The 26112-nt window shown below is 41.0% G+C and overlaps 1 long non-coding RNA gene across 1 annotated transcript in view; it reads left to right on the forward strand.

Moving 5' to 3' along the window:
- Positions 1 to 73: 73 nt before the first annotated feature.
- The window catches only part of LOC309620774, a 39614-nt gene continuing 13575 nt past the window's right edge, over positions 74 to 26112 (forward strand). Inside the window, exons 1-3 of the long non-coding RNA XR_014239615.1 lie at positions 74 to 204; positions 14451 to 14556; positions 22611 to 22676. This is a non-coding gene — a long non-coding RNA (uncharacterized lncRNA). The remainder of the gene's footprint in view (positions 205 to 14450; positions 14557 to 22610; positions 22677 to 26112) is intronic.

Raw genomic sequence — 26112 nt, forward strand, 5'->3', positions numbered from 1 at the left:
ATGTGTGTATCCGTATAAAGAAGCCGGTGGGGCAACCAGGTCGGCTCATCCTTCGGGTTCCGAATGAGGCTGCTCAAGTCTAAGCTCTACTGGAGACCGTGTACTTTTTTCAGCTTTGAGTTGAAATAGTTGAAGGGAAGGACGACAGGCCACAGGACACATGTCACTGAGCGGCCGTATGAACCATAAATACGTTGTAACTAAGTAAGTAAATAAATAAATGTGTCTATGTATGTATGTATGAGTGCGCGGGCATGCGCGCGCGCAAACACACACACACACACTTTTTTATTCTTTACAATTCCAAGCAAATTAAAGGGGGTTTATCTAAATTGGTGGAGAGCTACAATGTCTAAGCCCCATATTGCCCAGTTAGCTTAGAGGTCACAAATTCTGTATTACTAATTTGAGCCTGTTAACATTCCAGTTAGGTTCGCAGCACAGAGGAAAACTGCATATTTATCCCTCAGCCACCCATCGCCACCAATGTGCTCCAGCAAAAGGAATTTATAACCCTCTCCTTGTCTAGTTCCTTAAACTAGTCCCATCATATGTGAGGACAAAAAAAAAATGTTGCCTGCCATACCAATAAACTAGGAATGTCGCCCTCCCTCAAGCCACCAGCCACTGCAGCTGCCTTGACCCCCACACCCTACCCCTGAGGGGAATTCAGGGTGTTGAAAAAACAGGATAGTGGCCCTAGATAGGGAAGATGCATATCTAAGGAATAATTGCAATGAGCCCAGACTTTGGCATCTTCCCATACAGAGAAAAGCACTAAAGTCATTAACTTGAGATGTCTGGTTGTTTTGTGATTAGCAGTAATCTTTTGATGTTCAACTACAGGTTTTTTGTTTTTGTTTTTCAGCAAAAACTCCTATATATCGTGGCTCCTCCCTTACCACTTCGGAACAGTTCCTCAGAGCTCTCTGAGAGGCTGTCTCCCAGGCTATAGTCCTCAGTAAGGTCCCCAAATGAAACATAACTGGCAACTTTTAGGTTGTGTGTTTTTCTTCAGTCGATATATTCTAGCTCAGCAATACATGGTTAATGGTCATTATTTCTATTCATTTTATACTGTTTTAAATGAAAGAGCATTAGAACACTAATTATACTAATTTTTAAACTTTATTTTTAAAAATTTTATTGACGTATAGTCGATTTATAATATTATATTAGTTGTATCTCATGGTTTTGATTTGCATTTCTCTGATGATTATCGATGTTGAGCATCTTTTCATGTGCCTGTTGGCCATCTGTAGGTGTTCTTTGGAAAAATGTCTATTCAGGTCCTCTGCCCATTTTCTAAAAAATTTATTTATTATATTTATTTATTTTTGGCTGCATTGGGTCCTCATTGCTGCGTGGGCTTTCTCTAGTTGTGGCGAGCGGGGGCTACTCTTCGTTGCGGTGCGCGGGCTTCTCCCTGCAGTGGCTTCTCTTGTTGCAGAGCACGGGCTCTAGGTGCGTGGGCTTCAGTAGTTGTGGCGCACGGGCTTCAGTAGTTGTGGCGCACGGGCGTAGTTGCTTGGCGGCATGTGGGGTCTTCCCGGATCAGGGCTTGAACCCGTGTCCCCTGCACTGGCAGGCAGATTCTTAACAGCTGCGCCACCAGGGAAGCCCCCCCTGCCCATTTTAAAATCAGGTTGTTTGTTTCTTTGATATTGAGTTGTATGTGCTGTTTATATATTTTGGACATTAACCCCTTATTGGTCATATAATTTGCAAATGTTTTCTTCCATTCAGTAGGTAGTCTTTTCATTTTGTTGATGGTTTCCTTTCTATTGACCTTAATTTTTGAAGGCACAATGAGTTTGCTCTGGAAATTATTTTTAAAAAATTATTTCCAGTTGTAAAGTACATTTAATGGTAGGAAATCAATAATGATGATAGTAATGGACACCATTATATTGAGCACATTCTATGTGCACAGCACTTTACATGTATTATCTGTATTCCGCATAACAACCAGGGTTAATATTCTACATTTCAAATGTTTTTAGAAAATGAGTCTCAGAGAGACAAATGTGCCATAAATCAAGTAAATGGCAGAGCTGAGGTGCAAACCAAGATATCTAAAAAGCCCAGATTCTTAGATGTCAATGAAAGGTGGTAGAACATTTTTCCCTTTTCTAATCGCAGTCAATCTCTCTTCCACCCTCCCTGTCTTCTTCCGTCCTGTACTCAGTTCCCTGCCCTGCCCCTCACCTGCCACTGCTGTGGAAATTCTGAATCCAGTCTATCAGTAGTTAGATGGCCTCTGGGGTTTTCCTCTTAAGAAGTAACCTATCAGACCATGAAAACTAATGCCATTGATTATTGGAAATCTCCTTTTTTTTTGGAATTTAAGAGAAAGATGTACAATGTAATGTTAAATGGAAAAAGCGGACCACACTACTGGATATCTTCTATGTAAATACAATTAGCCATGGGGTGAGGACCAATAACTGAATTGAGTAAGAGAAGTTATGTTATTTGGGATGGGGATTTAGGGAAATTTCTAATAAGACAGTTTTCAGTGGAAAACCTATGCCTAACTTTTGTGACACCTGGCTGTACACTTTCACATCAATTGCCTGTAAAAGCCAACTTCGGAACAGTGCTTGGTCTACCTGCCCAATGGCTGGTAGGCATGCATTTTAGTTCCAATGAGAAATCCTACCCCTACACCTCTGATTTGCATGTTACGCTTATTGCTCAGCTTCCTTGGAGCAGCCTGTGTTTTTTGACTAGGAAGTGAGGAGGAAGCCAGAGCACGCAGGCAGGTGTAGGTAGTGAATGGAGTCAGGCAGATGTTGAGTCCTGTGGAAGCCCAGCCCAGCCAAGACAAGGAATCATTCACACTCACATTGATTCGTTCTTTACAGGAGTTAAATCATTTGTGTGTTATGGGCTATGAGGGCATTCCGCTTTCATTAACTACTTCTCTTTGTAATCTGAGTTGCCTGGACAGGTTCATGACTACCACCCAGAGCACCAAGGCTGGGATCTGGGTTGTGGAAATGAGGGTTGAGGTGGTAGAAGTTAGGGGGACTCTTTTGAAGTCTGTGTCCGTTTGAATTTGTAGGTGCTTTCCAGTTATACCAACGATTGTTTAAGAAGTTCCAAGACTAAAACAAAGTTTTAAATTACTAATCTGTTTTGAAAGGATTTACAGGCTCAAAATCTGAACTACACACTTAAAAATTTTTTTCTTCACAAATACTTCTTGGTTGATACATACTTGTGGTCTCTAGTAACTCTGCTATGGTGCCAGCTTTGTCAGTCCCTCTAACACTAGGATTTCTTCTCTGATAATGAATTGATGCTCCATTTATAGGAAGGAGTTTGATGATATTAGGCCTCTAGATGTATGGAAAATTTATCAAACTCTTGGGTCAGCCAATATGAATTTCACATTAGAAAACTGTGCCGTAAATGGACAATTATTTCTAGCTTACGCTCACTGGGAGGAGCTATGTCTGTCAACAGGTAGAAAAGCAGCTGGAGCTTATGGGAGTGTTCTGATGGCCCAAATTAACACAGGATGAAATGGAATGATGTGACCATTGCAGGATATATTTGAGCTAAAGTGTCTGTGTGTGTGTATGCAAAAGATAGAGGAAAGAATGAATAATGCACTGCACAGAGCATGGCTTGGATGGAGAATTTGAGCGTTTTGCTGCCCACCAGGCCCCTAGGGGAATAGGATGTTGACCAGCTTTGCTAGAGGCTAGTGTTGAGCGTGGGAAAGCTCATCCTCAATGTCTGAGAAGGGTGGAGACTGAGGAAGCCGCAAAACTTGGCAAATAACTCAGATCCTGAAGCACAGCCAACGGTTGTGGTATCACAGATTCCAAATAAAATTAAACAACTATCAATTCACATCTCTGTGTGAAAGAGGAGAAAAGGGAAAGACGGTTGAATACAGAGGCAAAGAAGATACAGCCCTCCACTCCTGCATTGCTTAATTCCAATTTACTGATGTCTTTATTTGTGGCATTTAAGGTGTAAAACTTTGGTTGTGATGATATTAAAACATAAATGTGCTGCACATTTGCTGTTCCTTTAAGGGCAAATGTTAAACATGGTATTTGATTTCCTCGGGCTGCCGTCTTCTTTTCTTCTTTCCTTCTCCTTCTCCACATCTTCCTTCCTCCTTCCTTTGCTTTAAAAATGAAAGAACACGAGTTTCTCAGAATGAGGTTTTGCAAAATTTAACCAACACCACACAAAGTACTTTTATATCTATTATCAGATAAACTACACCAAGAAACCGAAAATCCAAGATAGGCACATCTTGAAAACATGGGATTCAAACAAGCGGAGATGCTAGCAATATTCACGCTTTGATCTTGTCTTGCTTTTTAAAAAAATTAGTAGACTTTATTTTTTTTTAGACAGTTTGCAGCAAAATTGAGCAGAAAGTGCAGACAGTTCTCATACACTCCCACTCCACCCTAGCTAGCTCCCTGCCCCCCACAGTTTCCCCTATTGTTAACATTTTGCATTGGTACATTTGTTACAGTTGATGAACCACATTCATGCGTTGTAATTAACAAAAACCTGTTATTTACATTAGGGTTCACTTCTTTGTGTCCGGATTCCTTTGGATTTTGTCAAATGCTAAAGGTCATGTATCTATCATTGCAGTATTATACAGAATAGTTTCACTGCCCTAAAACCCCCCTGTGCTCCACCTATTCATTGTTATTCTTCTGCTCTCTTCCCCTTCCCCCACACCTGGCAACCTCTGAAATTTTTACTGTCCCTACAGTTGTACCTTTTCCAGATTGTCATATTGTTGGAATCAGACTGGCTTCTTCCACTTAGCAATATGTATTTAAAGTTCTTCCATGTCGGGACTTCCTTGGTGGTCCAATGGTTAAGACTCCGTGCTCCCAATGCAGGGGTCCTGGGTTCGATCCCTGATCAGGGAACTAGATCCCGCATGCTGCAACCAAGAGCCTGCATGCTGCAACTAAAAGATCCCGCGTGCCGCAACTAAGACCCGGCACAGCCAAATAAATAAATAGATAAATAAATATTAAAAAAAATAAAGTTCCTCCATGTCTTTTCATGGCTTGGTAGCTCATTTGTTTTTTCTTTTTTTAAAATTTAATTTACTTTTTTTAAAATTAATTTTTATTGGAGTATAGTTGATTTACAATGTTGTGTTAGTTTCTGCTGTACAGCAAAGTGAATCACTTATATTGATACGTATACCTATATCCACTCTTTTTTAGATTCTTTTCCCGTATAGATCATTACAGAGTATTGAGTAGAGTTCCCTGTGCTATACAGTAGGTCCTTGCTGGTTATCTATTTTATATATAGTAGTGTGTATATGTCAATCCCAATCTCCCAATTTATCCCTCCCCCACTTTCCCCCTTTGGTAACCATAAGTTTGTTTTCTACATCTGTGACTCTATTTCTGTTTTGTAAATAAGTTCAACTGTACCATTTTTTTTTTAGATTCCACATATAGGCAATATCATATGATATTTGTCTTTGTCTGACTTATTTCACTCAGTATGACAATCTCTAGGTCCATCCATGTCACTGCATATGGCATTATTTCGTTCCTTTTTATGGCTAAAATAGTCCACTGTATATACGTACCACATCTTCTTTATCCATTCATCCGCCGAAGGACATTTAGGTTGATTCCATGTCCTGGCTATTGTAAACAGTGCTGCAATGAACATTGGGGTGCGTGTATTTTTCGAATTATGGTTTTCTTTGTATATATGCCCAGGAGTGAGATTGCTGGATCATATGGTAGCTCTATTTTTAGTTTTTTAGGGAACCTCCATACTGTTCTCCATAGTGGCTGTACCAATTTACATTCCCACCAACAGTGTAGGAGGGTAGCTCATTTCATTTTATCACTGAATAATATCCCATTGTATGGATGTATCATAGTTTATCTACTCACCTATTGAAGGACATCTTGGTTGCTTCCAGGTTTTGGTGATTATGAATAGCTACTACACACATTCAAGAGAAATTTTTTGTGTGTAGACATTAATTGTCAACTTACTTGGGTAAATATCTAGGGGTGGGATTGTTGGATTGTATGGTAAGAGTATGTTTAGTTTTGTAAGAAACTGCCAAATTGTCTTCCAATGTAGCTGAACCATTTTGCATTCCCACCAGCAATGAATTAGAGTTCCTGTTGCTGCACATCTTTGCCAGCATTTGGTGTTGTCAGTGTTTTGGATTTTAGCCATTCTAATAGGTGTGTAGTGAAATTTTGTTTTAATTTTCAATTTCCAAATTCCAAATTTGGAATTTCCAAATTTCCAAATTAATTTTCAATTTCCAAATTCCAAAATTTCAATTTCCAAATGATATTGAGCATCTTTTCATATTATTTGCCAACTTTTTATATTCTTTGGTGAGTTATCTGTTCAAACATTTTGCCCACTTTTAAATAGCATTGTTTGTTTTTTTGAGTTTTAAGAGTTCTTTATATATTGTGAATACAGGTCTTTTATCTGATATGTGTTTTGCAAACATGTTCTTCCTGTCTGTGGCTTGTCTTTTCATTCTCTTAACAATGTTTTTTCCAGGGCACACATTTTTTATTCTAATGAAGTGCAAGTTATCAGTTTTTCTTCATGGATTGTACTGTTTGTACAGTTTTCTTCATGGATTGTGCTTATGCATAAACCTAACAAAATATATTGCACATATTTTGTTAGGTTTATACATAAGTATCTCAGTTTTGGCATGCTAATATAAATGGTGTGTCTTTAATTTCAAATTCCAATTGCTAATTGCTGGTATATAGGAAAATGATTGAATGTGTCCTGCAATCTTGCTATAATCATTTATTGGTTCCAGGACGGTTTTTTGGGGTTTTTTTTTTGTCAATTCCTTGGGAATTTCCACCTAGACCGTCATGTCATCTGAGAACAAAGACTGTTTTATTTCTTCCTTCCCTATCCCTATACCTGTTTTTTTTAAATAACAGTGAACTTTTTAAAATAATTAATTAATTAATTTATGGCTGCGTTGGGTCTTCATTGCTGTGAGCGGGCTTTCTCTAGTTGCAGCGAGTGGGGGCTACTCTTCGTTGCGGTGCGTGGGCTTCTCATTGCGGTGGCTTCTCTTGTTGCGGAGCACGGGCTCTAGGCACGCAGGCCTCAGTAGTTGTGGCACGTGGGCTCTAGGGCGCAGGCTCAGTAGTTGTGGCACACAGGCTTACTTGCTCCACGGGATGTGGGATCTTCCCGGACCAGGGCTTGAACCCCTGTCCCCTGCATTGGCAGGTGGATTCTTAACCACTGCGGCACCAGGGAAGCCCCCTATACCTTTTATTTCACTTTGTCTTAGCGCATTACCTAGGACTTCCAGTATGTTCTTCAATAGGAGTGGTTAGAGGGGACATTCTTGCTTTGTTTCTTTTTTTTTTTTTAATTAATTAATTTATTTATTTATTTATAAATAATTTTTATATTTAAAAATATAAATTATTTTTGTGGTGGGTCTTCATTTCTGTGCGAGGGCTTTCTCCAGTTGCGGCGAGCGGGGGCCACTCTTCATCGCGGTGCACAGGCCTCTCCCGTTGTGGAGCACAGGCTCCAGACGCGCAGGCTCAGCAGTTGTGGCTCACGGGCCTAGCTGCTCCGTGGCATGTGGGATCTTCCCGGACCGGGGCACGAACCCGTGTCCCCTGCATTGGCAGGCAGACTCTTAACCACTGCGCCACCAGGGAGGCCCTCTTGCTTTGTTTCTGATCTCAAGGTGAAAGCATCTAGTTTCTCACCATTAAGTATGATGATAGCTGTGAGTTTTTTATAGATGTCCTTTATTGTGTTAAGGAACTTCCCCTCTATTCCTAGTTTGTTGAGAGTATTTTTTTTCTTGGCTGCCCCGTGCAGCTTGTGAGATCTTGGTTCCCCGACCAGGGATCGAACCCAGGCCCACGGCAGTGAAAGCACCAAGTCCTAACCACTGAACAGCCAGGGAATTCCCTGTTGAGAGTATTTAGCATGAATTGGTGTTGGATTTTGTCAAATGCTTTTTCTGCATCTGTTGATATGAATATGTGATTTTTCTTCTTTAGCCTCAAAAGTCAACAATTGACTTTTGAGTGTGAAACAGCTTTGCATACCTGGGATAAATCCCACTTGGTCATCATGTATTGAATATAAATCTTTTCATACACTGTTGAATTTGATCTGCTAATATTTTGTTGAATATTTTTGCATCTATGTTCATGAGAGATATTGGTCTTCAGTTTTCCTTTCTTGTAATGTATTGTCTGGTTTTGGTATTAGGGTAATGCTTACCTCATAGAATGAGTTAGGAAACTTTCCCTCTCCTTCTATTTTGTAGAACAGATTGAAGAGAATTGGTAGCATTTCTTCCTTAAATGTTTGGTAGAATTTCCCAGTGAACCCATCCGTGCCTAGTGCTTTCTGTTTTGGAAGGTTATTAATTATTGATTCAATTTAAAAAATAGATTTAGGTTTATCAGATAGTCTATTTCTCCTTGTAGGAGTATTGGTAGATTGTATATTTCAAGGACTTGTTCCATTGCTTCTAAGTTAGCAAATTGTGGCCATAGAGTTGTTCATAATATTCTTTTATTGTCCTTTTAATGTCCATAGGATCATTAGTGATGGCCCCCTTTTCATTTTTTTTTTGGTAAGAGTACTTGATAGCACCCCCCCCTTTTTATTTATTTATTTTTTATTTATTTTGGTTTTTTTGGCCGCACCATGCGGCATGCAGGATCTTAGTGCCCTGACCAGGGATTAAACCTGTGCCCCCTGCATTGGGAGCACAGAGTCTTAACCACTGGCTGCCAGGGAAGTCCCCCGTTTTCATTTCTGATATTAGCCATTTATACTTTCTCTCTTTTTATCATCATTAGCCTGAATAGAGATTTGTCACTTTTATTAATATTTTCAAAGAACCAACTTTTTGTTTCATTGATTATCTCTATTGTTTTCCTGTTTTCAATTTTTTTAATTTTTGCTCTGGTTTTTATATCTTTCCTTCTGCTTACTTTATATTTAATTTGCTCTTCTTTCTCTAAGTTTCCTAAGGTGGAAACTTAGATTATTAATTTTAGATCTTTCTTCTTTTCTAAAAATATATGCATTCAGTATGATGAATGTCCCTTTATGCACTGATTTCATTGCATCCCACAAATTTTGACAAGTTGTACTTCATTTCCATTTAGTTCAAAATATTTTTTCAAATTCTCTTGAGATTTCTTCTTTGACCCATGTGTTACTTAGAGGTGTGTTTTATGGCCTTGAATGTAGTCTATCTTAGTGAATGTTCCATGTGAGCTTGAGAGGAATGTGCATTCTGCTATTGTTGGATGAAGTAGTCTATAAATGTCAATTAGATTCAGTATACTGATGGTGTGATTAGTTCAACTATATCTTTACTGATTTTCTACCTGCTGTATTTGTTAATTACTAATAGAGGGGTGTTGAAGTCTTCAAGTACAATAGTAATTTGTCTGTTTCTCCTTGCGGTTCTGTCAGGTTTTGCTTCATGTATTTAGACTGTGTTGTTAAACACGTATATATTAAGGATTATTATGTCTTCTTGGAAAATTGAGGTCCTTTATTGTTATGCAATGCCCCTCTTTATCCCTGATAATTATCCTTGTCCTGAAGTGTGCTTTGTCTGAAATTAATATGGCTATTCCAACTTTATTTGTTTAGTGTTAGCATGGTATATTTTTCTCTGTCTCTTTTAATCTATCTGTGTCTTTATATTTCAAGTGGGTTTCTTATAGACAACATATAGTTGGGTCTTGTTGTTTTCTTTAATCCAGTCTGACATTCTCTGTCTTTTAATTAGCATGTTTTCATCACTCCCTTTTAAAATTATTATTGATATATTTGGATTAATAGCTACCATTTTTGTAACTGTTTCCTATTCATTGTCATTGTTCTTGGTTTCCGTTTTGTCTTCCACTCTTTTTCTGCCTTCTTTGGTTTTGTTTTGTTTTGTTTTATTTTGTTTTGGTTTTTTTGTCCACGAGGCTGGTGGGATCTTAATTCCCCAACCAGGGATTGAACCCAGGCCCTCAGCAGTGAAAGCCTGGAGTCCTAACCACTGGACCGCCAGGGAATTCCCATGCCTTCTTTGGTTTTAATTGAGCTTTTTATTATGATTCAATTTTCTCTCCTCTCTTACATATCAGTTATACTTAAGGAAATTTTTTAGTGGTTGCCCTACATTTTGCAAAATACATTTACAATGAGCCTAAGTCCATTTTCAAATAACACTATATCACTTCAGTGGTAGTGCAAGTACCTTATACACAGTATTCCCAATTCCTCTCTCCTGTACTTTATAACGTTGCTGTCATTCATTTCACTTATCCATATGCTATGATCACTGAATACAGTTTTGTTAATATTATTTTGAACAAACTGTATCTGTTAGATCAATTAAGACTATGAAAAATAAATTATTTTATTTTGCTTTCATTTATTATTTCTCTAACACTCTTCCTTTCTTTATGTAGATCTGAATTTCTGACCCTTATCATTTTCCTTCTCTCTGAAGCACTTTTAACATTTCTTGCAAGGCAAGTATACTGGTGACAAATTGCCTCAATTCCTGTTTGTCTGAGAAAGTCTTTATTTCTCCTCACTTTTGAAGGATAATTTTGATGGATACAGAGTTCTAGTTGGTGGTATTTTTCTTCCAACACTTTAAATATTTCACTTCACTCCCTTCTTGCTTGCATATTTTCAGAAGAGAAGTCTGATGTGGGTCTTCTCCTTGCTCCTCCATAGGAATATTTTTTCATCTGGCTTCTTTCTGGGTTTTCTCTTCGTCTTTGATTTTCTACAGTTTGAATATGAAATTCCTCAGTGTAGTTTTTTGGATATTTATCCTTCTTGATGTTCTTTGAACTTCATGGATCTGTTGTTTGGTGTCTGCCATTAACTTGGAAAAATTCTCTGCCAGTGTTAAAGTATTTCTTTCATTCCTTTCTCACTTGCTTCTCCTTCTGGTATTCCCATTACACTAGGTTATACCTTTTAAATTGTCTACAGTTCTTGCATATTCTGTTCTGTTTTTTAAAAAATTCTTTTTTCTCTTTGCTTTTCATTTTGGGATGTTTCTATTGTCTATTGGGATGTTTCTATTGTCATATCTTTTACCCCACTGATTCTTTTTTTAAAAAATTATTTATTTATTTATTTTTGGCTGCATTGGGTCTCAGTTGCTGTGCGCGGGCTTTTCTCTAGTTGCAGCAAGTGGGGGCTACTCTTCATTGTGGTGCACGGGCTTCTCATTGAGGTGGCTTCTTGTTGCGGAGCACGGGCTCTAGGCGCACAGGCTTCAGTAGTTGTAGCTTGTGGGCTCTAGAGTGCAGGCGCAGTAGTTGTGGCACACAGGCTTAGTTGCTCCATGGCATGTGGGATCTTCCCGGACCAGGGCTTGAACCCATGTCCCCTGCATTGGCAGGCAGATTCTCAACCACTGCACCACCAGGGAAGCCCTACCTCACTGATTCTTACCTGGCTTGTCCAGTCTATTGATAAGCCCATCAAAGGCATTCTTCATTTCTGTCACAGTGTTTTTGATTTCTATCATTTCCTTTTGATTCTTCCTTAGAGTTTTTATCTCTTAGCTTACATTACTCATCTGTTCTTGCATTTTGTCCACTTTTTTCATTACAGCCCTTAGTATATTAATCATAGTTATTTTAAATTCTAGATCAGGGAATTCCCTGGTGGTCCAGTGGTTAGTACTCTGTGCTTTCACTGCCAAGGGTGCAGGTTGGATGACAGGTCGGGGAAGTAAGATTCCGCAAGCTGCATGACGTGGCCAAAAAAAAAAAAAAAAAAGATTAAAAAAAAATTCTAGATCAAATAATTCCAAATATCTATGCCATATTTCAGTTTGGTTCTGATGCTTGTTTTAGCTCTTCAGAATATGTTTTTTTTAAAAATTTTTAGCATGCATTATAATTTTTTGTTGAAAGCCAGACATGATGTACTGGATAAAAGAACTGAAGTAGATGGTTTTTTGGTGTGAGGTTTTGTGTTTATCTGGCTAAGAATTAGGCTGTGTTTGCTGTTAGTAGTAGGTGTCAGAGGCTAAAATTTCCACTAGTGTCCTTGTTTTGTTTCCCCTGTCATCTTTGAGTTTCCTTAGAGGCTTATTCTTTTTTTTTTTAAGATTTATTTATTTATTTGGTTGCACCAGGTCTTAGTTGTGGCAGGTGGGCTTCTTAGTTGCAGTAGGCAGGCTCTTTAGTTGCAGCATGCACGTGGGATCTAGTTCCCTGACCAGGGATCGAACTGGGCTCCCTGCACTGGGAGCACTGAGTCTTAACCACTACACCACCAGGGAAGTCCCGAGGCTTATTCTTTTTTTTTTTAAATTTATTCATTTAATTTATTTAATTTTGGCTGCATTGGGTCTTTGTTGCTGCACGCAGGCTTCCTCTAGTTGTGGTGAGCAGGGGCTACTCTTTCTTGCAGCGCACTGGCTTCTCATTGCGGTGGCTTCTCTCGTTGCAGAGCATGGGCTCTAGGTGCGGGGTTCAGTAGTTGTGGCACACGGGCTCAGTAGTTGTGGCTCGTGGGCTCTAGAGCACAGGCTCAGTAGTTGTGGTACATGGGCTTAGTTGCTCCGCAGCATGTGGGATCTTCCTGGACCAGGGCTCGAACCCGTGTCCCCTTCATCGGCAGGTGGATTCTTAACCACGGTGCCACCAGGGAAGCCCTCAAGGCTTATTCTTAAATAGAGTCTGAGGCTTGCAGTTCTTTTCAGCTATCATTCACTGTTATACAGGAGCACTACTGATGTGGTGGTAAGTTTGGGGGGAGGGGAAGCAGTCTATAGTCCTATGATTAGATCTCAGTCTTTTAGTGAGCCTATCTCCCTGGGCTATGACCTTTACAAGTGCTTCTCAGCTTTCCCACCCTTCCCTTTAGCTGAGACAGGAAGGCTAGAAGGAGCTGGAATTGGGTATTTCCTTGCCCCCTGGTCAGCTGGGCTTTGGTGAAACCCAAGTCACTGAGGCTCTGGTAAAATAGTTTCCCTTCAGGGCAAGTCTTTGTTGAAGAAAACAGAGCTCTGGACATATTTCAAAATGGTTACTTTTCAGGAATTCCCTGGTGGTCCAGTGGTTGGGATTCCTTGCCTTCACTGCCGAGAGCCCGGGTTCAATCCCTGGTCGGGTAACTGAAATCCCACAAGCCAAGGGGTGCAGCAGAAAAAAAAAGAAGGTTAGTTTTCCTCTCTCCTTGCTGTAAGCAAGAGGGGATTTTTCTCCAATCTTTACAATGACAACTTGGTGGCGGTTCCTAGAGGTAAAAGTCATGAGAGTGTGGAGTCCCCTTAAGGAACTCTGCCCTCAGTGTTAGCTCTCAAGGTAGTCCATACTGAGCTTCTAGAAATTCCTCAATTACAGTGTAATGTGTCCCTACTCATACTGGCTCCAACTGTGGGTTTCTGCTCTTGGGCTTCTGTTCCTGGTAAACTGTGTTTCTCTTTATCCGTCTGTCTCTCTAGTTTTCAGGGCAGCAGTTTGCCCTGTGACTTCAATTCTCTGATCTAAGAAGAGTTGTTTTTAGTTTGTTCAGTTTCTTCTTCTTGTGAAGATGAGAATGACTTCCATACCCTTTACATTTGGGGCTGGAAACTGGAAGTTCTTATCTTGCTTTTTAAAGTGTGAGAGTTCTATATTTCCATAATATTGTGTGTTCACACACTGCTTACCGTTGACATAGGGAAAGGGACATTGTGTTTTCTTTGAAAAATAACAGCTTAATCCACTAACTTAAAAAAAACACCACTTTTCATTTTTTTTTTCTTATTGTATGTATGTCTTATATGTTATATGTTGCCTTAAATCCTAAGACAGAGAATAAATGGATGAATAAATGAATAACAAAAAAAAGATAGTTTAGGGCTTCCCTGGTGGCGCCGTGGTTGAGAATCTGCCTGCCAATGCAGGGGACACGGGTTCGAGCCCTGGTCTGGGAAGATCCCACATGCCGCGGAGCAACTGGGCCCGTGAGCCACAGTTACTGAGCCTGCGCGTCTGGAGCCTGTGCTCCGCAACAAGAGAGGCCGCGATAGTGAGAGGCCTGCGCACCGCGATGAAGAGTGGCCCCCGCTCGCCACAACTAGAGAAAGCCCTCGCACAGAAACGAAGACCCAACACAGCCATAAATAAATAAATAAATAAATTAATTAAAAAAAAAAGATAGTTTAAAGTAAAGGGAATTCATTTAATTGATGCAGGTACAAGAATAAATGAGAAATACCTGGTTCATGCCCAATGGTTTAATCTGCTTAATTTTTATACAGAAGGATTGCATGGTGATATATTAAAGTGAATCCTTAATTCAGCAGAATGTCTAAGGTATGGGGTTATTCTGGTCAATGAAATGTTATGATGAGCTGAGAATGAACACACAACCTATGTTTTTTGTTTATTTCCATCTGTCCTATTGAAAAGAAATGTGAATGGCTTCCCTGGTGGCGCAGTGGTTAAGAATCCGCCTGCCAGTGCCGGGGACATGGGTTCGAGCCTTGGTCCAGGAAGATCCCATGCCGTGGAGCAGGTAAGCCTGTGCGCCACAACTACTGAGCCTGCGCTCTAGAGCCCGCGAGCCACAACTACTGAAGCCTGTGTGCCTAGAGCCCATGCTCCGCAACAAGAGAAGCCATTGCAATGAGAAGCCCGCGCACCGCAACAAAGAGTAGCCCCCACTCGCCGCAACTAGAGAAAGCCTGCGCGCAGCAACAAACCCAACTCAGCCAAAAATAAATAAGTAAATTAACGAATTAAAAAAAAAAAGAAATGTGAAAACATTCACTAGTGCAGGGGTCCCCAACCCCCGGGGCCATGGACTGGTACTGGTAGGTCCGAGGCCTGTTAGGATCCGGGCCACACAGCAGGAGGTGAGCGATGGGCAAGCGAGTGAAGCTTCATTTGCAGCTCCCTATCCCCCGCATCGCTCCCATTGCTCCCCATCGCTCGCATTACCGCCTGAACCATCCCCCCTTCCCCCATCCGTGGAAAAATTGTCTTCCATGAAACTGGTCCCTGGTGCCAAAAAGGTTGGGGACCGCTGCCCTAGTGCATTTTCTCTCAAATTCAAAGAATTTCTTGAAATGAATTGAATATTTGATTCAATGAATTCTGTTGTAGCCACTTGTCAGCTGTGTGACTTTAGGCATATTATTTAACCCAGGGGTCCCCTACCCCTGAGCCAAGGACGGTACTGGGCCGAGGCCTGTTAGGAACCAGGCCCACAGCAAGAAGTGAGCAGCAAGTGAGCGAGGGAAGTTTCATCTGCTGCTCCCCATTCCCCCCATGGCTCGCATTACCACCTGAATCATCGCCCACACCCCCCCATCCCCCAGTCCATGGAAAAATTGTCTTCCACAGGACCAGTCCCTGGTGTGAAAAAGGTTGGGGACTGCTGATTTAACCTCTCTCTGCGTTAGTTTTCTCCTCTGCAAAAAAGAACAATGGTAATTCATGCATATTGCTTAACACAGTACTTTGTACACATTAAGCCCTCAGAAAATTGTAGCTGTTTTTTTAAAAAATTTATTTATTTATTTACTTATTTATGGCTCTGCTGGGTCTTCGTTTCTGTGCGAGGGCTTTCTCTAGTTGCAGCAAGCGGGGGTCACTCTTCATCGCGGTGCGCGGGCCTCTCACTATCGCGGCCTCTCTTGTTGCGAAGCACAGGCTCCAGACGCGCAGGCTCAGTAACTGTGGCTCACGGGCCCAGTTGCTCCGCGGCATGTGGGATCTTCCCAGACCAGGGCTCGAACCCGTCTCCTCTGCATTGGCAGGCAGATTCTCAACCACTGCGCCACCAGGGAAGCCCCAATTGTAGCTGTTTTGATTGTCATTATTCATGATTGTAAAGCACCACCTAGCTAGCTGTATTGAGGGAAACAAAAAAGCTAAAGACTCAGTGGGTACTTCAGGTACTTAACTGTGCAGGTAAGGGACACAGGATTTACATCACAAAACAGTTAAGTTTCATTGGGAGGCCATTGTTTATGACCTTTCTTGCCAAATGAGTGATCCACCCTTCAGGGTTGTAGAAGTTCAGGGAGGGGAGACACCAGATGGGCAGGCTAGGATGAAAAAGGAAGGAGGAAGAACGAAAGGAGAATAAGGCAAGACCTGAATGAATTGGCTAGATGAAAAAGGGGGAAGAGGAACAGAACAAGCAAACTGTAGGGTCAGCAATGAGCGTGACATGTTCTGGGAATCCGCTGTGAGGTTGCAGTGTCTCAGAGTCATCGTTCTGGAGATCAGATTTCATTGTCAGAAGACTACAGCTAGAAAATTTGACAGAATGTGTGCTGAACCCTGGGACTTTTCTCTGAATGGTTACAATGGAAACAGTAGGAAAAATAAAAAAGATAAAAACTCAACAAAAGAAGAAAAAGACTCTTTCCTGGCAATTTGCCTTTTCCTGCAATAAATATGCAATCCTATGAACCAAAATTACCTCCTAGTATGATTCTACATAATTGAGACATTGCTGTACAATATTACAGGACTACCAGTGGTAAGGGAGAGCAAGCCGTGCTTGTGCAAAAGGCCCTGGAATGGCAAGGGAGTGTTAAGAGCTATTGAAATTACCATTGGTCTGTTTCCTGTGGATTAAAGTCTTCTCATGGTTCTCAGGGGAAGGAATGGTGAGAAGGAGCAGGGTGAGGCTCATGGACTTCAATTTCTGGCCTTGGATTTGGTTACTATTCTTGGACGGCTGCCTCATGACTATGAGCTCTCTTTCCTTATCTCTTCACACTCCCATTGTGGTGTGGTCAGCCTTCTTTTTTTCTTTTTCTTTTTTTTTAAATTGAAGTATAGTTGATTTACAATATTGTGTTAGTTTCAGGTGTACAGCATAGTGATACGTTTTTCTTTTTTGCAGATTATATTCCATTATAGGTTATTATAAGATATTGAGTATAGTTCCCTGTGCTATATAGTAAGTCCTTGTTGGTTATCTATTTTATGTATAGTAGTTTGTATCTGTTAATCCCATACTCCTGATTTATCCCTCCCCCTTCCCTCTCCCCTTTGGTAACCATAAGTTTGTTTTCTATGTCTGTGAGTCTATTTATGTTTTGTATATAGGTTCATTTGTATTATTTTTTAGATTCCACATGTTAGTGATATCATATAGTATTTGTCTTTCTCTGTCTGACTTATTTTGCTAAGCATAATATTCTCTAGGTTCATGCATGTTGTTGCAAATGGCAGAATTTCATTCTTTTTTATGGCTGAGTAATATTCCATTGTATATATATACCACATCTTCTTAATCCATTTGTCAGTGGATGGACATTTCAGTTGCTTCCATGTCTTCGCTATTGTAAATAAATAGTGCTGCTATGAACACTGGGGTGCATGTACCTTTTCAAATTAGAGTTTTTGTTTTTTTCGATATATAACCAGGAGTGGAATTGCTGGGTCATATGGTAGTTCTATTTTTAGTTTCTTAAGGAACCTCCATACTGTTTTCCATAGTGGCTGCACCGATTTACACCCCATCAACAGTGTATGAGGAACCTCCCTGGTGGTCCAGTGGCTAAGACTCTGCGCTCCCAATGCAGGGGCCCAGGTTCAATCCCTGGTCAGGGAACTAGATCTCACATGCCGCAACTGAGAGTTCACATGCCACAACTAAAGATCCCACATGCAGCAGCGAAGATCCTGCATACCGCAACTAAGACCTGGTGCAGCCAAATAAATAAATAAATATTTTTGAAAAACCCAAAAAACAGTGTACGAGATGAACACTCTTTTAAACTGAGTGTTAAGCAGAGTTTTGAAACTATAGAATGCATTCATCTAATGGAAGGGCAGGTTTGGTCACAGAGACCCCTGAAGTCTAAGTCTCTATGTTAAATAAATAACAGAACCAATTTAGTACCTGGCAATATTTCTGTCTGACTCCCTGTTGGAGTTAAGGTTTTGATGTGGTGGGTGGGCCCACAGAATTAATTGGATATTCTTTATTTTTTATTTTATTTTTTATTTTTGGCCACGCCACATGGCTTACAAGATCTTAGTTCCCCGACCAGGGATTGAACCCAGGTCCCGGCAGTCAAAGTGCAGAGTCCTAACCACTGGACCACCAGGGAATTCCCTAATTGGATATTCTTAGGAATTTCTTCTTGTTAAAATGAAGAAATAAGACCATTCTGGATGTTTTTTGAGGTGCTGGGGTTGGGAACCTGGGCTAGGGCCAGTCACAGTGAGCGCCCCCCCCCCCGCCCTGCCCTGCCCCACCGCTCCGTTTTGACTTTCCCTCCTTCCTTATGAATATTTCAGTCCTGGTGAAATCCCTTAAGGTGACCAGTTGCGTTAAAAGGAGGGTAGGCAAGAGAGAAAAAAAGAAAAAAGAGCTCTGTTGCTTGACCTTGTGATGGGGACTGTGGAAGGGGATGTAAGGAACTCATCTGCACATGAACCTGAGTCCTGTTTTTCCTTTCTCTTAGAAAGCCCAGCCAGCCAGAGCCATCTCCTTGTACCCCCCTGACTACTATCCAGAGGACGTGCTGAGCTGCCAGCCCCCCTCAATACCCAGCTCCCTAAACCGGATCGATAGCTCTGGGCCCAGCTGTTGACATCGATTTCTTTTTCCCCTAGAGCCTCCTTTCCACTTACTATGAAAAAATATCCTTTGTTTCACCCTTTGTCTCTCTTGTTCAAGGGAGAGGTGGACAGAGACTTTTCTTTGGTCTCTACCTTGTCTCCATTTTTTTTTCCTAAACCAAGATTCTTGGGCCTGGAATAGGAGGAGGTGGTGCTCCAAACCTGCAATTCTCAATAGCAGCTCTAATTTTGTCTGGGGGCCGTGCTTCAAGTGGGTCTAGGCATATCAATTACATACCCGTGCCTGAATGCCACCACTTCAGTGTCTTGTGTCCCTTGATTTTGAAAGCAAGTGTGTGGGTAGGAGATGTGTTTTGTACGTCTGGAGTCTAAAATATTGGCATGTAAATGTTAGGAATTCAGACATTTACCTTAAGACCTACCCTTGGCGTGGTGGGGGGGGCGTGGGTAGGTGGAGACAGCTCACTGCAGTTGAAAATTATATTTACACCATCGCACCCAGGGTCCCCGCCCAATAGCTTCATGCTGATATCTGAGAAGAAGCAAGTGTGACATTGATCAAGGCAAACCATAAATTATCAACTTCAAAGTGTGTATTAATTGCCTAATGACAGTTTCCATTATCCTCCTTTCCTAAAAAAGCAAATTCAGCACAAGCTTAGGGCTGGGTCTTGATCATGGGTCATGCCGCTAGTTGGCAGACTTGGCTTTGCAAGGAGATTGGGAGAAGTGAGGGCTGTTGTAATGGAAGCACACTCAGCCTTTTGTGAGGAGGGTACAAATTGCATCACTCTCAGGGCCTGAAACTGTGGACATCAGGAGGCCGAATGCCTCTGCAGGGGAGGTTGATTCCTTTTCTTAGAGGTAAAATGGCTCCATGATCAGGCCTTGGTGGGAGCTTTGAGTCTTCAGCCCTTTGAAGGAAAGAGTTCTTGGGCAGGATGGAGGTTTAAGTGCTGAGGAGCTGAACCTGGGCTGATGTGCACTGCCCGTAGCTGGATGATACAAGGCCCAGTGGAGGGCATGGCCACCAAAAGGCTGGTCTTCTCTGGGATGAACTCTGTGTGCTTTCTTGGGCTGGCCACTCCACTGCTCTGAGCCTATGTTCCAAATCTGTAAAATGAAGGATGTGAACTGGATGACCCCAAAAGTCCCTTGCAGTGTGGAGACCACCGTGGTCTCTTCCTTTAAGCTAGGTACAGAAAACAAAGGCACTTTGCCTGGAAGAGACACATGACCCAATGGGACTGGTTCTCTGTGGTTGCCAGCCTTTTACTGCAGGGTCTGTGAACTTTGTCTCTTTTGCCGAATGAAGGTATCTTGTGTAAGGGTTCCACAAAGGAAAATGAGAATATGCCTGCTAAGAAAGATGATCTGGCGAATTTAAGGATTCACTCTCACTGGGACACCCTACTGCTTTGGCTTAATGGGAGGGAGTGGAAAGTCTCAAATGAATCCCAAAGTAAAAATAATGTCTTACAGCATTCTTAGGATGAGGGGTATGTCATGAGGGTTATGTTATCATAGCAACTGACTCCTGAGGTGTCCACTCAAGGTTTTGGGAACCCCAGTCCATGTCATGGGCTACGGGAAGTCAAATGAGACCAACTTGGGCTTACCAGTCAGGAAATCCAGTGAAGAACTCTATTTTAGCTCCACTATTTCACTTCCAGGATTCCAACAAGTAAACTAAAGGTGACTGTGATAGGTAGAATAGTTAGTTGAATCCAGGAAGTTGAAAAACATATTCTTCTCAGCTCTACCTGCTTATTTCTTGTTGGGAAAGTCAGATAACACTACAGATAACTGAGTGTCCCTAGGGTGCTAGATAACTAGAAATGGGTAGAGATAAGTAGAAAAACTTACAGATGTCCAGAACCTGGAAAACACGTCTTTTTTTCAAATTTAAATACAAATTACTTGTGGAAAAATGAGCAAAGAGTATGGTTTTCTAGTGGTACCTAGGTAATTAGTTAAATGAAGGCAACTAGAAACAAGTGGAATAAATACTTTAGATGAGGCTGTTAAGAAAAACATTATTCTGGGACTTCCGCTGGTGGTCCAGTGGTTAGGGCTCGCACTTCCACTGTGGGAAGCACGGGTTCGATCCCTGGTGGGGGAACTAAGATCCCACATGCTGCACGGCCAAAAAAAGAAAAAAAGAAAAAGAAAAACATTATTCTGAAATATGTCTTTTATTTCTTGTGATAATAATGAGTATTATCAGTGAGTAGTGCTACCTATCTATTTACTTAATTAGGGGAAACTAGATATTCCTTAGAAGAATAATTTGAAGCCACGAAGCTGAAATCCATTTCTCTCAAAACTAAATATTAGTTCTTGTTGCAGTAATGAGTTAGACTATAGATAACTGTTGGTACCTAGGTAATTTGTCTACTATGGATAGCTAGAGAAAACCAGGAATCTGTATAAATCTGGACATTGAAAACCACTCCTCACAGCACAGTCTTATCTCTTGTGGGAATAAAGATTTAGTACTATGGATAACTACTGGTAATGAGGTAACTACCTAACTACAGACAACTACAGATAAGTACTTGTAGCCAGAATGTGGAAAACACAATCTTCTCAACCCAAACGTCTCATTTCTCACTGAAATGCTGCATCAGTAATAAGATAACTATTAGTAACCACTCTGCTCAGTTCTTATGTTTTGAATATTCAGTTAGTAATGTAGAAAATGACAATTGATTAGGTAAGATTTAAATAGAGATAATCATATAAAAACAGAATAAAAATTTGAAGCCAGAAGGCTAAAAACATTCTTCTTAACTGTTAGTGCTTATCAAAACCACAATGAGATACCACTTCACACCCAGTAGGATAGTTGTTACCAACAAAACAGAAAATAAGTGTTGGTGAAGATGTGGAGAAGTTGAAACCCTGTGTATTACTGGTTGGAATATAAATGGTGCAGCCACTATGAGAAAAGGTATAGTGGTTCCTCAAAAAATTAAACATAGAATTATCACATGATCCAGCAATTCCACAGCGGTTCCCTAAGAACTGAAAGCAAGGACTTGAATACACATTCATAGCAGCATTAATCACAATAGCCAAAAGATGGAAACAACCCAAATGTCCATCGACAGATGAATGGGCAAACAAAATGTGATGTATACATACAATAGAATATTATTCAGCCTTAAAAAGGAGTGAAATTCTGACACATGCTACAACATGAATGAAGCTTGAAGACGTTAAGCTAAACGAAATAAGCCGGACACAAAAGGACAAATATTGTATGATTCCATTTATATGAGATACCCAGAGTAGTCAAATTTATAGGGACAGAAAGTAGAACGATAGTCCCCAAAGGCTGGGAGAAGTGGTATTTGGGAGTTTTTGTATGGAGTTTGGGAAGGTGAAAAAATTCTGGAGATGGATGGTGGTGATGGCTGCACAACAATGTGAATGTACTTAATGCCCCTGAACTATACCCTTAAAAATGGTTAAGATGCTAAGTTTTATTTATGTGTATTTTATTGCAATAGAATAATATTAGTCTTAATTTTTGTTGGAATAATGATTTCGTACTATAGACATTGGCACTAGGTGTCTAGTTACTTAGAGATATCTAGGATAAGTAGTTGAAGTTAGGAGCTTAAATGTAGGTTCTTCTGGACCCTAAATTCTTTTTCTCCTGGTAGATTAATGAGTTAATAATATAGCTAAATAATAGAACTTAGGTTACTAATTACCTAAACAATATTGGTATATGGAGTTGAAGCCCTGAATTGGAAAACATATTCTTCTCAATCTAACTTTATATTTCGTGTTGAAAGAACTCGTAAGTCTGAGATGAATAGTGGTACATAGATAACTAGTTTACAGGAGATATCTAGAGATAACTACTAATACTCATTGATGTCAGAAAGCTGAAAAATACATTCTTTTAAAATGTAAATTCTTATTTTCTTTTGGAATAATGAGTTAGTACTGTCGACTGAAAAAAATGCACAACCTAAATGTTGAGAATTATGTTTTATTTGGTAGACAAAACTGAGGACTTCAGCCCCGAAGACAGCTTCTCAGACCGCTCTGAGGGACCGCTCCAAAGAGGTAAAGGAGGAGCCACGATATACAGGGGTTTTTGCAACAAAAACCAGGCAGTCAGAACATCAAAAGATTACTGTTAATTAAAGAAACCATACATCGCAAGTTACTGAGACGCGCTTCTCTCTGTATGGGAAGATGCAAAATTCTGGGCTCATTGAAGTCATTCCTTTGATAGGCACCTTAGCTATCTAGGGCCAGTTTCCTGCTTTTCTCCATCCTGAATCCCCTCAGGGTGCACCGTTGTGGGTGGCTGTAGTGACTGCTGGCTTGATGGCTGCAACATCCCTTGTTTACTGATATGGCAGGCGACAGTTTTCATCCACAGTACCATAGATATGTAAGGGGACCTAGATGATTTGTTAGCTATAGATAACTAGTGATAACTAGAATAACCAGTCCAAACCAGTAAGGTGAAGACCACAATCTTCTGTCTAAATTCTTATTCCTTGTTCTAGTAACGAGTTGATTGTACAGATATCCAGTGGAATCTAGGTAATTTGTTAACTAAAGCTACCTAGACTAAACCAGAAAGATGACTTGTAGATGTTGTTTTGCAGCACCGTAGAGAGTATCTGGGTCAGAGAGCACCAAAGGGCAGCAGTGGCTTGTGGTCTTATTGGCCCAGGACTCATCTTACTGATGGCTAGCAGATGTTAGGCACAATTTCATGGGGAAGGTAAAACAGCCAGGCTCTAAATGGATAAAAATATGGTTAATTTGGATATGTTTTAAACAATTGGATGTGTAAAAATTTGTTTGGCTCCAGCAGGCTTTTGAGGTAATGGGTCTCAGCCTCCAGTGAAGAAGTAAACACCTAGCGGCCAATAGACAGAGGCCATTTTTGGCTCATTTGTATAACGTAAAGTCCCCAAGCTGAAAGACACCATCCTCTCAAGCCTAAATTTATATTTCTTGTTGGAATGAAATATTAGTACTAGAGATAACTAGTAATACCTAGACAACTACTTTACTAGAGTTAACTAGAGGTGACTAAGAAAACTGATGAATACAGGAAGTTGTAAAATCATTCAACATCTTTGCATCTAAATGCAAAACAAATGCAATGCATGAAACAGATACCTATTCTAAAAATAGCTATAGAAGACATTTGGGACAATTGTGGAAATTGGAATATGGACTAGATATATGCTAATATTATTACATTATTGTTAATTTTATTAAGATGTAATAGCATTGTGGTTATGTAGGAACATTTCCTTTTTTTAAAAATTAATTAATTAATTTATTTATTTATTTATGGCTGTGTTGGGTCTTCGTTGCTGTGCGTGGGCTTTCTCTAGTTGCGGTGAGCTGGGGCTACTCTTCGTTGTGCTGCGTGGGCTTCTCGTTGCAGTGGCTTCTCTTGTTGCGGAGCATGGGCTCTAGGTGCGCGGGCTTCACTAGTTGTGGCGCACGGGCTTAGTTGCTCCGTGGCATGTGGGATCTTCCCAGACCAGGGCTCAAACCCCTGTCCCCTGCATTGGCAGGCGGATTCTTAACCACTGCACCACCGGGGAAGTCCCAAGAACATTTCCTTTTTTAAAGAGATGTATAGTGGAAGTTTTTAGAGTTATAAATGTCATGACAACTGTAACTATTTTTGCAAGGTTCAGGAGACAGAGAAAGCAAATATGACAACATATAAAAATTTTTGAAATACAGGTGAAAGTTGTGCCGGGGCGTTGTTGTTCCTGTGCGTTTGAAATGACTTGACATCCAACCCTGTTATCTGTTTAGCTTCCTCCCAGTTTAAAGAACTAGTGTAGGAAGAATCATCTGCAACTTATGACCATTTTCTCCTCCCGTCCTCCTTGGACCTGATGAGGGATGTGGTGACTTGCTCCCGCTGTGCTGCCAGCTGTGATAGGAGACCAGGCTCCACCATGGGAATGTGTGCCAGCTGCAATTATATGGAGATTCTTTCCCTATAAGATGTTGGGATGTGTGAACTTGACAAACCAGGATAAAAGCCTCTTCATTTTAATGGTAATTTTATTTCAACAGAGATTAATATGCCAGGCACTCTTCTAGGTTCTGGGGATACAACAGTGTACAAAAGACACAAAAACCTCTGTCTGCATGGAGCTTTCATTCTGCTGGTGGGGATACAGGCAGGGAATACGCAAAATAAATAAGGACATTGTGAAGTGAGGAGAGCTAAAGAGAAGAAATGGAGCAGGGACATGGTGTAAAAGGTTTCCAGGAAGGGGGTAGGGGATGAAATTTTAGTTGGGGTGGGCAGAAAAGGCCCCCTGGTGAATTGTTTTTGAGGAAAGTCCTGAAGAGGGCAAGAGAGCAAGCTGTTGCAGATATCTGGGGGGAAGGCGTTGCAGGCAGAAGGAATAGCTAGGTGACTTCTACCCCTGAGCAGAGCATGGAGATCATGGGTCACAAATGGAGACCATATAAGTCACCTCTCTCTTGTTTCCCTGGCGCATATGTTTGATTAGTCATTGAGCACTTTCCCACGGTACCCAGATATAGCCTCAGAATCTTCCTGAACACTGTGTATTAATTTGCTATTGCTGCCATAGCAAATTACCACAAACGTAGTCACTTAAAGTAACACAAATTTATTCTCTCCCAGTTCTGTGTGGGTTGGCAGCCCAGGTAAAATGTAGCTCAGCTAGATCCTCTGTTGAGTGTCACAAGGCTGAAATCAAGGTGTCAGCTGCGTTCCTTCCTGGAGGCTTTGGGGATAAATTTACTCCCAAGGTCATTCAGATTGTTAGCCAGATTCAGTTCCTTGTGGTGTGGGACTGAAGACCTCGCTTCCTTGTTGTCTGTCAGCTGGGAGTCAGTTTTTGCTACTAGACACTGCCCTCATTCCTTCTCATGCTTTTCTTTCTTCTTTTTTTTTTAATATTTATTTACTTATTTGGTTGCACTGGGTCTTAGTTGTGGCAGGCGGGCTCCTTAGTTGTGGCATGCGAACTCTTTAGTTGCAGCATGCATGTGGGATCTAGTTCCCTGACCAGGGATCGAACCTGGGCCCCCTGCATTGGGAGCACAGCGTCTTAACCACTGCGCCACCAGGGAAGTCCCCCTTCTCATGCTTTTCATGTGGCCTTCCTTCAACAAGAGCTGGTCAAGTTCCTCTTACATTTTGACTCTCCAACTGCTCTATCTGCTACATCTCTCTTGCCTCCAGCCAGAGAAAGTTCTTGACTTTGAAGAACTCATGTGGTTAGATTAGCCCCATCCAGCTAATCCAGGATAATTTCCCTATGTTAAGGTCCATAACCTTAATTATATGTGCAAAGTCCCTCTTTGCAGATGGCATATAAGATAACATATTCGCAGGATACAGGGATTCGGACATGAACATCCCTGGTCAGCTATTCCATCTACCACATTGCAATCCAGAAAGTCATCACTTGTTGGCATAGGAAGAGGAGATGAAACTTGTTTGATCTAGGTAATGACAGGGAAACTTAGG

This window comes from Balaenoptera borealis, assembly GCF_965194805.1.
Source record: "Balaenoptera borealis genome assembly, chromosome: X".
Classification (NCBI taxonomy): domain Eukaryota; kingdom Metazoa; phylum Chordata; class Mammalia; order Artiodactyla; family Balaenopteridae; genus Balaenoptera; species Balaenoptera borealis.